This window comes from Pinus tabuliformis, chromosome 7 (genome assembly GCF_031772625.1).
Source record: "Pinus tabuliformis cultivar Carrire ecotype Pingquan chromosome 7, CPIR1, whole genome shotgun sequence".
Taxonomy (NCBI): Eukaryota; Viridiplantae; Streptophyta; class Pinopsida; order Pinales; family Pinaceae; genus Pinus; species Pinus tabuliformis.
The window spans coordinates 359,025,565-359,040,646 of record NC_142293.1 but is presented as its reverse complement, the minus strand read 5'-3'; the positions used below and the strand labels follow the sequence as shown (position 1 = coordinate 359,040,646).

Below are 15,082 nucleotides of genomic sequence, written 5' to 3'. Positions count from 1 at the left end.
TATCTCTTTTCTTGTACTCTTGCCAATATAACCTTCTTGTCCTTTCAGCAGGTATATACGTTCAATAAATTAAGTTAGATTGGCGAGCTTTATTTGTCTGATTGATTTCCAGCTTTTTCCAGATAAGTCACTAATAGACTAAACTGTAAGCAGCTACTATTTGTTTTTCGTGCTCGTAATGTATCTTGTGGGTAATTAAAATTACAAAGAAAAAAGGGGCGACTGATAGACGAATCCAGCCATCACGCACTCATGGACAGGTTTTAATGGAATAGAATGTGTCTGTCTGCAACACATTCTTGAGTAGTCTTGTTTTTTATGTAATTTTGTTTTTGGCGCGCATCCCATTAGTGTTGTATCATATTCTATCAAACCAGTATGCCTTAGGCTTCCGTAGCCAATCAAGAAGAACAAGGTATCTACAGGCTTCCGCAGCCTTTCACAAACAAGCAGTGGTTCACTCTACATGGGTCAATGGGGATTTGCTCCCTTTATAACCAATCAATAGGGATCTGCTCCGTTTATAGGATTTCTTAACCCAGCAACCAGGGATTTATGCCCTCCCCTATAAGAATCTATAGCGTATCTCACACTGGAATCCGGTCCCTGAGCTCAAATTTTATAAAAGGGGTAGTGCTACTTAGTGAAATGAAAAGCAATATACCATATTAAACATTGACTCCATGCGGTGTTCCTCAACCCTTGAGAATTGAGACAAAACCAGATATACAGAGAAGTAAATAGCAGCGTAACCACAAACAAGGGACAATAAAATGAAATATGTAAAGATGCAGTTGTACATATATAATGCAAAGAAGAATACACGTTGACATGCCTCTTAAGAGGACAAGTTTCCACTGAGGAGGAGAGATCTATATACACAAGGAGAGCTGCAGAGACACAATACTACAAAAATTCCAGTGTTGTATCTCTTTAAATAACTTTAGCAACACTAATGGTTAACAACTACATAGTGGGTCTTATGGATCCTTGTACATTGAATAACCATCCACTACTATTTAATGGGCTTTATCTTTACATTGAATAACCATCCACTACTATTAATTGGGCTTTATTCAAAGATGATAATTGCATACAACAATTAAGGAACTCCTATATAGCCTGAAGTAGGGAGGTTAGGGTGTGGGACCTTGACATGCTCTCACCTTTCAAATTAGTGTTGCCCTCAAGGTTGAATATGAGGAGATTGTTTCCTACCCTTGGAAGTCCCATTATAAAATCCATAATGATGTTAACCCATTTCCTTGTTGGGACTAGTAGGGATGCAATGTCCTTGGTGTCTTTACCATCTTATATGTAGTGGATGTAATGTCCTTGGTGTCTTTACCATCTTATATTTTTTTCATTTGCATATGTCAAATGTGGCCACATGTTAGTTTTCATCCTTTCACCCCTTCCCAAAAGAACTGGTGTTTAGTTAGTACATATGTTTTATGAAATCTAGAGTGGCCTGTTGTAGGTGATGAAGGAGGTTCCTCTAAGATTCATTGTTTCAAGGAAGTATTCTTTACTATAACAATGCAACCCTTTTAGCAATGTATCTAGCTTCCATGGATACCCCATGGGATCTTCCTTAAGTTCATGGACGAGTTGAAGCATACTCTAGTTGGTAAACATTCTTTACGTGGTTAGTCAAGCCAACTCGTAAAAAGTAAAGATAATGTGAAGGGTATCCATCCTTCTCAAATTGCCAAGATAAGGCATTAACTATCACATTCACTTACAACTCTTATAGATAATGTATCTATCAAATGAAGAAAGTAGAATATGCAAAGATCAAAAGAATATTATTTTTGTAAAGCATGGGTTTCATGCTCAAGTTATTTGTCACTAGGTCAAGCATTCATTTAGTGCTCCTAGGGTTTACACCAGTTAAAGTGTCCTTGTCAAATTGTAAAAGGACCATTCACGCATTTGTTTCAATAAAAGAAGAAATATTTTTAATATAGAAGTGTTTAGAAGGCTCCCAAGACCAAGTGAGGTAGCATATGTGAGCTCGGCCTAGAGAGGGCTATTGGATCCCCTTGGAAGGCTATATAAATATGAAACATTTACCTATTGTAACACACATCCATCACACATCTTGAGCATTCTATCTGAAATTGGAAAATTGTAAAGGTATTGGAAGGAAGAAGAAACTCTAGTGAAGAAGAGAGAAACCCTAGAAAGTTTGGATCTCAAATTCTGCTTGGAACAACACACCCTTCCGAGAGGCCTAGGGTTTATGGGCATGCAAGAGGTCATTGCACGAAGGTGTTGCATATTTGGTTGCTTCCCCGAAGATCTTGTTTTTCATTGCAAAATAAGTTTTGGATTGTTGACTTGACATCTTGGTGATAGATTTGGGTCTTGTTTTTGGTCTTGAAAGTCTCCTTTGAATTAATTCTATAAGAAGAGAAGTTCTTTCTAAGTTTTCCCCTTGGAGGGGTTTTTGCCCTGGATTAGAGCCTATATCTTGTGTTCATCTTTATATGGTTGCGATCTTCATTGTTTTGGCATTTATTTGATTACAAGAACATAAGTATAATAAAGAAGAATATGATATCATAAATAATTCTCAAGCAATGAGAAGTAAAAATAAAATATGCCCTAATAAATTCTCCAACATGGTATCAGAGCTAAGGTCACGAGTCTAGGTAGATGGAAGATCACTAGAAGGATTTTGCATTGCTCCAAAAAGTCAAAAAGATTGGACTGTCTACATATATCTTAAAGGTTGAAATGACTAGAAGTGAAGTCGATCAAGAGGTCATGTTACGAGCATCCTTCTAATAAGACAAACCTTTTTGAAGGTGTTGGAAACATTCACCTCAGGTAGTGACCTCATCATTTCAGGAGATTCGAGAAGCAAAGCTAATAAGCTTATAATAGGCTAAAGATCCTGTAAGGTGCAAGTAAAGTTAAGACTTGAAGGAAAGGTGAGATTTATTATGTGTCCTAGAAGCATGATTTGAAGCATGATTTAAACCAACAAATAAGTCTCATTAAAGCAAAGAAAGGACCACAATTTTTGGAAGGTATTTTTGGCATGTTTGTGAGGTGTTTCCATTAGTTGTCATAGCCCTAACGAAAGGGACGAAGTCACCATATAAAATTCAGAAATACTGAGATCTATAAAACTTAATCCAAGTTTGCAAGGTTTTGTTCTCCTAATAAGATAGGCCAAGACCTATAACCTTATTTCTTGAGGAATCCAAGGCTAGAAGTAGCCCTACAGTCCAATGAAGTGAGGTAACTTGTAAAAGATATAATACCACAGGTTGAAGAGGCATTTTAAGCCTAACATCAAGGATACTATAGTGACTATGGTATGCCCTAACTACAGGGTCGAAGTTGCATAATGATAACATACGGTTAATTATACATCTATCATCAAGGTCATCGAAGTAAGAAAGGATTGTTAAAGCAAAGGGTTGTGATAGAAGTCTAGCTTGAGGATCTGTAGCAACATCTACAACATACCCCAAGATAGAAGTACTGCTACACCTATGAGATCAACATTTTATCCTTGGGAAACAAATGAAGTCATCTAGAGATCAATTCTTTGAAGGAAAGGATAAGGTGAGGTTGCAGTAAGGTATGTATAATTGTTTTTACATTCATCTAGCTTCAGTTGAATAAAGGGTCTACATTATGTAATGACATGGATTGCATTAGGGTTCTAGGGTTTGTAGACTTCACCTTGTTCAAGGTTTTTGGTATTTAGGATTTGTAAACCCTAGATGGGACTTTGATTAGAAAAACCTAGTTAAGTGAGAAACCCTAATTAACTTGTTCCCTTATAGAAGCCCTAACTCTTGTCATCTAGGGTTTGCGGATAATCAAGGGTATATGGTAAAACCTAGCAAGGGTTGAATTGGCTAAACCATAGGGCTAATGTTTCCAATGAAAGTAAAAACCTTATCAAGGATAAGGTCAAGGAATTTAGGGTTTGTATTTAAGAACCCTAGGAGTAGACCCTCTAAGATACCATAGAAACCCTAGTTTGATAATGTTAACATCATGATCTTGTCTTTTTATATTTTTTTTTGGTTGTACTTGTCGGTGAATATTGCAGGTACATAATAAAGGAAGTAAGATGAGAAGGATGAAAGATCAAATCAAAGCACGCTTGTGTTTGTTGATTGCTAGAAAATGACGAGCATGATGGAAGGAGGGAATTGTAAGGACCCTGAAGCAATTCATACTAACAAAAGAGTAAGCATGCATCATTGCATTTTCTATAAGAGTCTTAATTTTGTATGGCAACATAGATAGAAGTCTTAGAAAATCACAAAAGCATAAATATTTTCTTGTTCTTGATAATTACTTGTGATGTTTCTTATTATTACGATTCTTTATATCTTCTTTCTTTAGTTCATCAAGCAATTACCGAAAGCAGCAACACATAAAACAATAGACACTAGATGTAGTCACATGCCAAGGCAAAAGCCCCTCCAGGGGAAAAACCAGTGAGGGCACTTCTTTCTTTCAATAGTATTCTTTGAGACTCTTCACCCTAGACCAAGACAAGACCTCTCCTCCACACTAAGTCAGCCTCCCAAAATTTTGACCTCTTTCCAACAACTTCGACTAGGAAGCAACTTACAACAATTGGCAGCTTTTGACAATAGACAAACTTGGAAGACTTTGATCTCCCAATCCAGAGCATGAAACAAAGAAAGAGAAACACCAAAATTTTGTTTTTCCTTCTTTCCTTAGACTTCCCCAAACTCACATTCACTTCGGCTATCCGACAACAAACTTTACACCTTTTCCCAACTATAAGACAACTTCATACTTCTTCCCAGCTACAAGAGATTTTCACACTTCTTCCCACCTATAAGAGAATTCGAACTTGTGTGAGAGAATGATGCTCCAAATGAATTCGATGAGCTTGATTTTATAGGCTTCTTGTGGGGTTGAATAGGTTCCTTAGGCTGACTTGATCTTCTCTTAGGCTGACATGTTGTGGAGGTTACATAATTCATATTTGACTCAATACTCAACCTTTTTACATGATTCAAAAGCCAAAGAAGGGTCTCTTCAAAAGTACATTGACTCTATTGAATTAGAATAAATCCTAGAAGTCCTCAATGGGGACTTTGACCTAAAACATGGTGACCCAAGCATGAAACCCATGCTTTAACATGTCAGAATAATAATAATAAAAATTCTTTTCTATATTCTTTTAACAAGTACATTACATGATGACTCAAGTACATTAATGAAGACTGAACATAGTTACATTTTCTAACGCTCCCTCTTAACTAGGGAGGTATTCATAATGTGAAAATACAATGGAAGATCTCAAACTATATGAACCATGAAGAACTTTAGGCATCACAATGCCATGGACTAGATTCCTCACCAGGGAAATCTATCCAAATAGTCACTCAATAATTTAGGCATCACAATGCCATGGATTAGATTCCTGACCAAGGCAATCTATCCAGGTGGGACTAAGATGGAATCAAGGTTTCAGCCCCTTTAGGTACCCTCAGGCTTACTTAACCATCAACCCAAAAATCCAGGTGTGTATCCAAAATATAGCTCAATAACCAACACCATATTTCCAACTTCGGGACTCGAACATCAACACAATATGCTGGGTAGATGTCATCCGAGGCAATGCTTCACTCATAAAGCCTCAACACCCCTTGATCAATCTTATCAAGAAAAGCCAATCTCTCCCAATCAAACTGATTGGTAACCAACATGCTATAAAAAACTTTCGAGAGATTCACCTGTACAAACATGACTCCAATAAATAATACACTTTCACATGTACATAAAAAATTACAAATCTCCGGGGTCTTTCAGACAAATTGATGTTGCTTCTCAACTTTTCATAGTAGGACTATAAACTGAATCTTTGATAGAAAATTCCTCAATCATATGCTTTCCTTTCCTACTTCTCATGTAGCAACCTAACCTATGAAATTCATTCTTCAATTAACATGAAGCTATTCCCTCGCTCTCAACCAGGAAGCACCTCTTTATTCGAACACCCTCTTAATCTTAGGGAGATCTCTTCTATTCATGCTTCCACCAGGAGATCAAATTCTTCCTTTCAACATTGGAGAATCTTTCGTGGATTCCAACCATTTCATCAGAGTCATCATCATCCCCATCATGCTTATCACATCAGTGAACATCTTCACCAATTTGAAGATTGTGTACCTGGACAACTTAAATAGAAAGTAAAACCAAATCTATAGAAGCATATCAGAATCATGGAAGAATTTCATCTATATATATATATATATATATATATATATATATATATATATATATATATATACTCAAATACCAAAGCAAGAGATAAATACTCTTCAACATCTTGTTAGGGACTTTATCATAAACCCTAGACTACTTCATAACACCTTTCATTCCATCTAGGGTTTCAATGTTTCTTCCAAAGGTATGACATACCTTACTTCAACATATAGAAAACCATAGAAACAATTCACACAAATATAGATCTACAAGGCATCTAACAACCTTTCAAAATACATATGTTAGACTTCTCACTAGGGATTCATACAAATCCTAGATTTCATACAAAAGAATCAATCAAAGTCAATCATAGCTTAGTCATTAACCTGACCAACTTCCACTAGGGTTAGTTGCAAACCCTAGATTTCTGATCAATCATCAAATCCATCCAAAACTCAAATTTCAACAATCTTTCACAAATCTCAAATTATCATATTGTCAATATTCATCAAATATTTCTACTTTGACTAAGGTTTAACTCCAAAACCCTAGAATTCTATTTTCACAATTTCAACAATCTTACACAAATCTCAAATCATCATATTTCATAGATTTTACTTTGACTAAGGTTCAACTCCAAAACCCTAGAATTCCATTTTCACAATTTCAACAATCATTAAATACATAGATCTCAGATTGTTACATTTCACACTAGATAATGTTATTACTAGGATTTAACTGCAAAACCCTAGATTTTCATTTTCAACAATCATTTAATAGATTTTAGTTGTTATATCACACATACTAGATAATTTTAACTTCACTAGGGTTTGTTCATACAAAAACACACATACCAAGGAAATCATTTCTAAGACAATATAAGGGTCTTACTCACACACTCTACCAAATCCTAATGAGCTAGGGTTTGAATGTAGAAACATATCAAACCCAACAATTACCAAAACTTCAAAGGTTCAGAGCTTTAGATCTTATCATTCAATCTTAACAAGTTAGGTTTTCTCGATTATACCAAAAATCCCAAACATGACATCATCAATTAAAAACATTTCACAATATCCCCAAGGATTTTTAGGGTTTCAGACGTTCACATTAGCATACCCTTCAGTTAGGGTTTTCCAAAACATGTCTAGGGTTCTACATAATCAGTCAAGAATATGAGTGGGGTGGGTAGATTTATCAAGTGATGAATCATCCAAAGCAAGAATCACTAAGATTCAATACAGATAGTCATAAAAAAGTTAGTAATAGAATATCAAATGAATAATCCTTTTAATCAATGTATTAAATCATACATTTGTTTCTTGACTAACCTTGTCTTGAGAGATCGTCCTTGCAAATGTTTTTCCCTACTCAAGACAATAGAGGGAGAAAGGTGATTAATATTTAATATAATCAAAACTAAATGAGTACATGAAAACAAAAAGTAAAAAGACATGAGATACTTATCTTAGGTAGTTGTTGGGGGCTCCCTTCAAAGCTTGAGGGATACCTACAAACTTATAAAAACAATACAAAAAATGGATTTTCAAAAATAAGTTAAAACCTATAAATTCTAAAACCTATAAAACAAGATATATAAAGCTACAAGAAAAGGGCGTAGTAGTGTAAGTCCCTAATATTAGGTTCTTTTGGCTACTTTCTTTGAGTATCCTTCCTCATCAAAGTTTAGCTTGATCCCATCCTCTCTTCTTATTCTTTGGATTGTCGGGACAGTCACTTTTGAAGTGACCTTTCTTATGACATTACTAGCACTCTATCTTGGACATGTCAACTTTCTTCCTTGGTCCCTTCGATCTCTTTCCTTTATGACGAGAAAAGTAAACATTTGATACTCCTTCAGGATTGATAACCATTGAGATCCTTAGTTCTTCTTGACTGCAGGCGATCTGTAATTCTTCAAAGGTGGGATCTACCTTCCAACTGTCGGGACCTGCAGCAAATGCAACCCAAGAGGGTGGAAATCCTAATAAAGCAATGATCAAAAGTTCTTTGTCTGGAATATTCTCATCAATGGCCAAGAGATCATCCTTGAGTCTAGCTATCTTAACAAAGAAGGTTGCCACAATATCTTCTTCATTCATCTTTGTATTTCTTAGCTCATTCTTCAAACTTGCTACTTGACCACTATTCTTAATAGTAAATAGCTTCGATAAGGGTTCATACATTTCCTGAGCATGATCAATGTTAGCTATGAATGGGACAAGATTGTCCTTTATCCCTTCTACCATCAGAGTCATGGCCACCAATTCTAATTCCCTGAATTTCATTTTGTCGGCATCATTCGATTCCTTTGTAGGTTTCTTTACATTTCCTCCTACCAAGTCCAATACCTTATTCTTTTCGAGGATTTGGTCAATCCTCTTCTTCTAGGACTTGAAGTTAGAGGCTCCTTCAAGTTTTTTCTCACCCTTGATTGAGTTAGACATCTTCCTTGAATATAATAGACTCCTTCCCTGAGATAGTCCCTATGAATGGATCAAGTGCTTGAGACTGCCTTTTTCTTCCTTCTTCACCAAAGCTCTGATACCATGTTAGATAATCATAAAGGCATACATTTTTTCTTGTTCTTTATAATTACTTTTGATGTTTCTTATTATTATGATTCTTTACATCTTCTTTCTTCAGTTCATTAACTAATTACCAAAAGCAGTAGCACATAAAACAATAAGCACTAGATGTAGGCACATGCCAAGGAAAAAACCCCCTTGAGGGGAAAACCCAGTCAAGATAATTCTTCCTTTCAATATTATTCTTTAAGAATCTTCACCCTAGACCAAGACAAGACCTTTCATCCACACCAAGTCAGCCTCCCAGAATTTCGACCTCTTTCCAACAACTTCGACTAGCAGTAGCTTACAACAACTGGCAGCTTCTGGTAGTAGAAAAACTTGGAAGACTTCGATCTACCAATTCAGAGCATGAAATAGAGAAAGAGAAACACCAAAATTTTGATTTTCCTTCTTTCCTTAGACTTCCTCAAACTCGCATTCACTTCAGCTCTTCGGCAGCAAACTTCACACCTTTTCCTAGCTACAAGCAGTGTTTTAAGATTCAACCGGCTTGGAACCGACTCAGCTAAGTTGGTCCGAGTCAAGGCCTCACTGGTTCGGCCGACCGGGTTATTACCTATCCGACCGAGTTATTATCGAGCCGGCAGAGTTATTACTGAGCTAGCTAAGTTTTCTAACAACTCGGTCGGCTCAGTAATAACCCGACCGGCTCAGTAATAACCTGAACTGCTCAGCTGAGTTTGAGCCTAGTCGGGGCCGGGTTGGATGACAGTGGCCCGTGAACAAAAAAAACATCGTTTTTTATTTTTTTTTCTTTTGGGGGACTCCGAACAGGTTTCTAATTTCCCTATAGTGTATTTGGGATCCATTCCCCTCTCCTAAACCCTATAAAATCCACCCAACCCCTCTCATTTCCTCACAGCCATCTCATACATTTGAGTGAGAGTTTATGAGGAGTTAGTTTTTGGAGCAGCAGTGAGGAGTCTTGCGCAAGCATTGTAGTAGGACAGAGGAGCTTCTTGGGTAGCCATTTGGAGTAGCATCGAAGAGTTGGTTTCTTGGAGCAACCTTGAGGAGGCAGTTTGTGCCTGGAGGTATTTTTTTTCACTTGTAAAAATATGTTTTTGCTTATTAATTTTTATGTGCAAATCTGGAAATTGAAAAGAGTGTTTTTCGTGAAAGAAATGAACATTGAAGTAATGCCATTTTTTTGTTTTCATTTTCAGATTTTTTACTTTCATTTCCAAGTAGAAAAGTGGCACCTAAAGTGAGATGTTGCTTGGGCATATGTTGAAATGGTTGATAGTCAAATGCATTGCAAATTTTGCCATAGAAAAATTAAGGAAGGTCCTGGGGGCATTAATAGGCTGAAACAACACTTGGCGGGGATTAGAGACCAAATTACTCCAAGTGAATCAGATGAAATTGGGGAGATTAGGAAGGAATTGTTAGCCAACTTTGAGAAGTTTAAAGAAGAAAAGGCTAGGCAAAAAGAGTTAGAGGCTGAAATTGGGACGAAGAGGAATATACAAAAAATGCTGGCTACTAACCCCCATTTTGATTTAGAGGGTTCTTCCTCTATCCCTTGTACTGATGCATCCAACCCCTTCCGATATGTTCCTCCCTCTTTGGAGTCTATTTAAGAAAAGGGTAAGGGTAAAATGAAAAGGAAGGGTGATATGAACATCAAAAGTCATTTCACTATCACACCCTCCTCTCCATTAGATGCAAGTGGTCCTCAAGCTAGTAGAATTTTGCAGCCCACTTTAGATGACCATTGGAAGAAAGAATTGAGGGAGACTGCTTGTGATTACATATGTAGATGGTGGTATGATGCTGATATCCCCTTCAATGCTTCCTATTCACCATATTATGAGCCTATGTTTGATGCCATACATGCTGTTGGACAAGGCTTCAAAGGCCATACTATGCATGAGATAAGGGGGTATCGTTTGTAGAAGGAAATTGCCTCCATTAATGAGTATTTGAAAGATTTCAAAAACTCATGGGCAAGAACAAGATGTACCATCATGTCAGATGGATGGACTGATCAAATAAATTGTACCATCATAAACTTTCTTATCTTTTGCCCACAGGAAACCATGTTTCTAAAATCAGTTGATGCATCTGATAAGGTAAAATATGGACAATTGTTGTTTCAGCTATTGGATGAGGTTGTTGAGGAGGTGGGGGTGGCAAATGTTGTTCAAGTCATCACATGTAATTCCTATAACTATGTTCTTGTTGGTAAATTGTTAGAGGAAAAACACAGAACCATCTTTTGGACCCCATGTGCTACACATTGCATAGACCTCATGCCTGAGGATATTGGCAAATTAGATTGGGTCAAAAACACTATAGATCATGCCAAAAGCATAACAAAATCTATCTACAATCATTCATGGATTTTGAGCCTGATGAGGAAACACATAGGGGGCAGGGATATTATTAGGCCTGTCATTACTAGATTTGCTACTCTTTTTTTGACATTGTAATCTATGCTTTAACGACATATAAACTTGCAAAAGTTTTTTCCAGTGAAGAATGGAATCAAATCCAGTGGTCTCACAAACATGAAGGAAAAGAATTGAAAAGGAAAGTTAATGAAGAAATATTTTGGAGAAAGGCAACAAAGATTGTGAAGCTTGCTGAGCCATGAGTTAAGGTGTTAAGGTTGGTGGATGGGGAAACATTGGCTATGGGCTTCATTTATGAGGCTATGGATCAAGAAAAGGAGAAAATCAATAGGGCATACAAGGATAAAGTGGCTAAGTATGGGCCCATTTGGGCAATCATTGATGAAAGATGGAACAATCAACTCCATCGCCCTATACATGCAGTTGGGTATTTTTTGAACCCCCGCTATCATTATAAAGCTAAGGAGATAGGAGCTTTGAAGGGGGAGGTTAGAGATGGATTGATTGACTGCATTGATTGCATGATCCCATTGGAGTGTGATCAGTTGGAGATACACCGACATGTCACAACCTTTAGAAATACCTTAGGTACCTTTGGGAAGAACCTAGCAAAGATTGCAAGGGAAGCAGATGAGCAACGTAAACAAAAATTTCAATTTTCAAATTCTTATTAAATTCTTATTTTGTTAAATTGTTTATAATTTGAAAGTTGGATATAATTTGTAATTTTGTTGAGCTAACTCATTACACTCCTATGTTTTTTGTAGCACAATGGTGGGAGGCTTTTGGTAGCCATTGTCCTGAATTGTAGAAGTTTGCAATTCGTATTTTGAGTCAAACATGCAGTGCTACTAGGTGTGATCACAATTGGTATGTCTTTGAGAGGATTCACACAAAGAAGAGAAATCATTTGGATAAAAAACGGTTAAATGATCTAGTCTATGTCCAATACAACCTCCGGCTTAGACGCAACCAATTGCTGGACAAAAGACATGATTCAGATCCCATTTTGTTGGAAGACATTGATCCAACATCAACTTGGGTAGTGGAGAGTCATCCAACATAGTTTGCTTATGATGAAGAATTTGATTATGAATTACAGAGGATAACATCACTCAAACATAATGTTTAGTTGAATACAGATCTTGATCCACTTGTAACAACCTTAGCCTTAGAGCCAGCAAGTCCTCTAGTTGCAGGCGCTTCCCTTGCTTAGCCACGACAAATTGCATATCTCGTCTATCTCGGCTTGCAGCTATTGCGCAGCCTACCCGTGCTACCAATGCTACAATTTCAATTGGAGATGATGATGTGCAGGAGCCATGGGGCCCCCTGTCTGACTCAGATCCAGAGGTTGATGTGGATGATCCCTGCTCCTCTAGCAGTAGCCAGTGGTACTGGTCACAATTTACTTTTGTTGTAGAGGCCATTTCTAGCCTCCTTGGTTATGTGTTTTTGTTTTGATCTCTATATCATCATCATGTATGTATTGGACAATGAAATGGGTGCCATTTTGATATAATGGATATATACGTGAGCCTACTTTGATCATATGTTGTCTTCTATCTATATTCTAATGCTATGTGTTTGGAAACATGAATGAAAATCTTTAAAATTATGTTTTTTTATATAAAAAAAATATTTAATGTATTTTTTACAACGACGGAGTCATTGAAATTGAGCTGCCCAAGTCGATACCGAGTTGGAGTCGGAGTCGGAGTCGACCCTCGACTGAGTCGGAGTTTTAAAACATTGGCTACAAGACAACTTCACACTTCTTCCCAACTATAAGAGATTTCTCACTTCTTCCCAACTACAAGAGAATTTGAACTTGTGTGAGAGAATGATGCTCCAAATCAATACGACGAGCTTGCTTTTATAGGCTTTTTGTGGGGTTGAATAGGTTCCTTAGGTCGACTTGATCTTCTCTTAGGCTGACATGGTGTGGGGGTTACATAATTCATATTTGACTCAATACTTAACCTTTTTACATGATTCAAAAGCCCAAGAAGGGTCTCTTCAAAAGTACAATAACTCTATTGACTTAGACTAAATCCCAAAAGTTCTCAATGGGGACTTTGACCTAAAACATGGTGATCCAAGCATGAGACCCATGCTTTAATAAGTCACAATAATAATAATAATAATTATTTTCTTTATTCTTTGACAAGTACATTACAAGATGACTCAAGTACATTAATGAAGACCGAACATAGTTACATTTTCTAACAAGAAGCACTTGATAGTAGATAGATTGGAATCTACTTCTTTGATTTTATTTGATAAATATCATCTAGTTTAAAATGAATGAGAAGAACAAGACAACATTTGCATATTTATATTCATCCTAGTATTTTCTAACATTATTGTTGATTTTTGTAGCTTGGAGGTACTCCAAGCCCTACGGTTCAGGGTTTGGAGGGAAAAGCACCACAAGAGTCACTTATGGGCTTGGAACCCAAGCTTGGGGCTTTTCACTCTTTGTGATTTGGGGCAATTCCATGGATCACTTTTGATATGTGATGGAATGAGATGATAGAGGGTGGAAAGGAGAATCCAACGCTTAGATAATCGTCGAATTCTGAGTTGTCCTCACTCCTTGGTGAGATATGACTTTTTGAAGTTTATGGTTGGGTTTGCACATGAGGAGTCTAGGTTGGCTTGGTGTTAAGAAGGCATGGGGCAGTTGTACAAGCCCTATGATGACATTTTAAGGAGCCCTTTCTATGTGTATAGTTAGGAGGTGAGATGAGTCATTTTACTCATCCATTTGTGCAACACATTACAAGTGACAACTTGTTGGAGGAGAGATTAATTCTCTATATTAGGCCATAGCAAAGGAGGGAATTATAGCGTGGGAATAAGAGACTGTTTCAGGCCATGTTAGGGTGACTGAGTTGTTGGAAGGAGGGATGAGGATATTTGTTATAGGGCTTAGGCAAGGAAGGATTCTTTGAGGGTTTTTTGGAGGTGGCATATTTGCTGGTTATGTGAGCCGCAGACCTTGTGGTTATTACAGGGGTAACGCAGGTCTATATTAGGCTTTGTTGGAGGGGTCATAAAACCTATTTCCTACAACAAAACTAGGGATAGCCAGTGTAGGGGAGCAACTATAAGGTGAAGGCAAGCCGCATCAAATAAAGGGACTGTTGTATGGTTTTGTGAGTGCTGTTAGGGACTGTGTTTTGTGCACTAACCAGACACAAATTGCAATAGTCAAGTAGACCTCAAATAGTGAGATGGGGTTATGCAGTTTGGCGCATCTTGTAGGTGTTGGATCCACATTTTGTTGATCATTTTGGATCAATTTGTTTAGTAGCTTGTGGGTGCCATTTGGAGGACTTTTCATGAAGGTCAAAAGTCTATCCTAGGAGCAGAACCCGCGGTGAAGTATTGGGTTCCATTGGTCTAGTGGAGGGTAGCGTGTTGGCTACCCAAAGTAGCCCTAGTCTAGCAGTCTTGAAGTGACAAAGATAACTGAATATTCGGTGAAGTTTGGAACCTTATGAGTAGCTCTTTGATGGATGAAAGAAGCTACTAAAAAATAAGATTGGAGCTCATGTATTGGCCATACTTGAGAGAAGATTGGATCAGCCCATGTACATGCAGTACAAGTGACTTACCGTAATGTTACCGCAATGTTAGGTGGAAACCCTCTTGGAGTCTCAATGTGTTGTCCTTTGAAGGGCTAAGGGGAAGCTAGTGAGCAATACGGGAGCGAAGAATCGACAGAACAAGATACGACATAGAAGTTGCAACGAATATTGTCTTTGTATCTTGTATTTCATAGATTGTTGTATTATTTAGTTTGGTTTAATATAACGAAGATTGGATTGTTCATTATTGTACAATATTTGTTAAAAATTTTGTATACTTTTGCATATGGAAATTCAACAATTATGTTAGAGGGAGCCA

General features: G+C 37.2%; 1 protein-coding gene across 6 annotated transcripts in view; it reads left to right on the top strand.

Moving 5' to 3' along the window:
* Positions 1-15,082, top strand: part of LOC149247432 (uncharacterized) — a 91,687-nt gene that overhangs the window by 57,612 nt on the left and 18,993 nt on the right. The window lies entirely within an intron of this gene.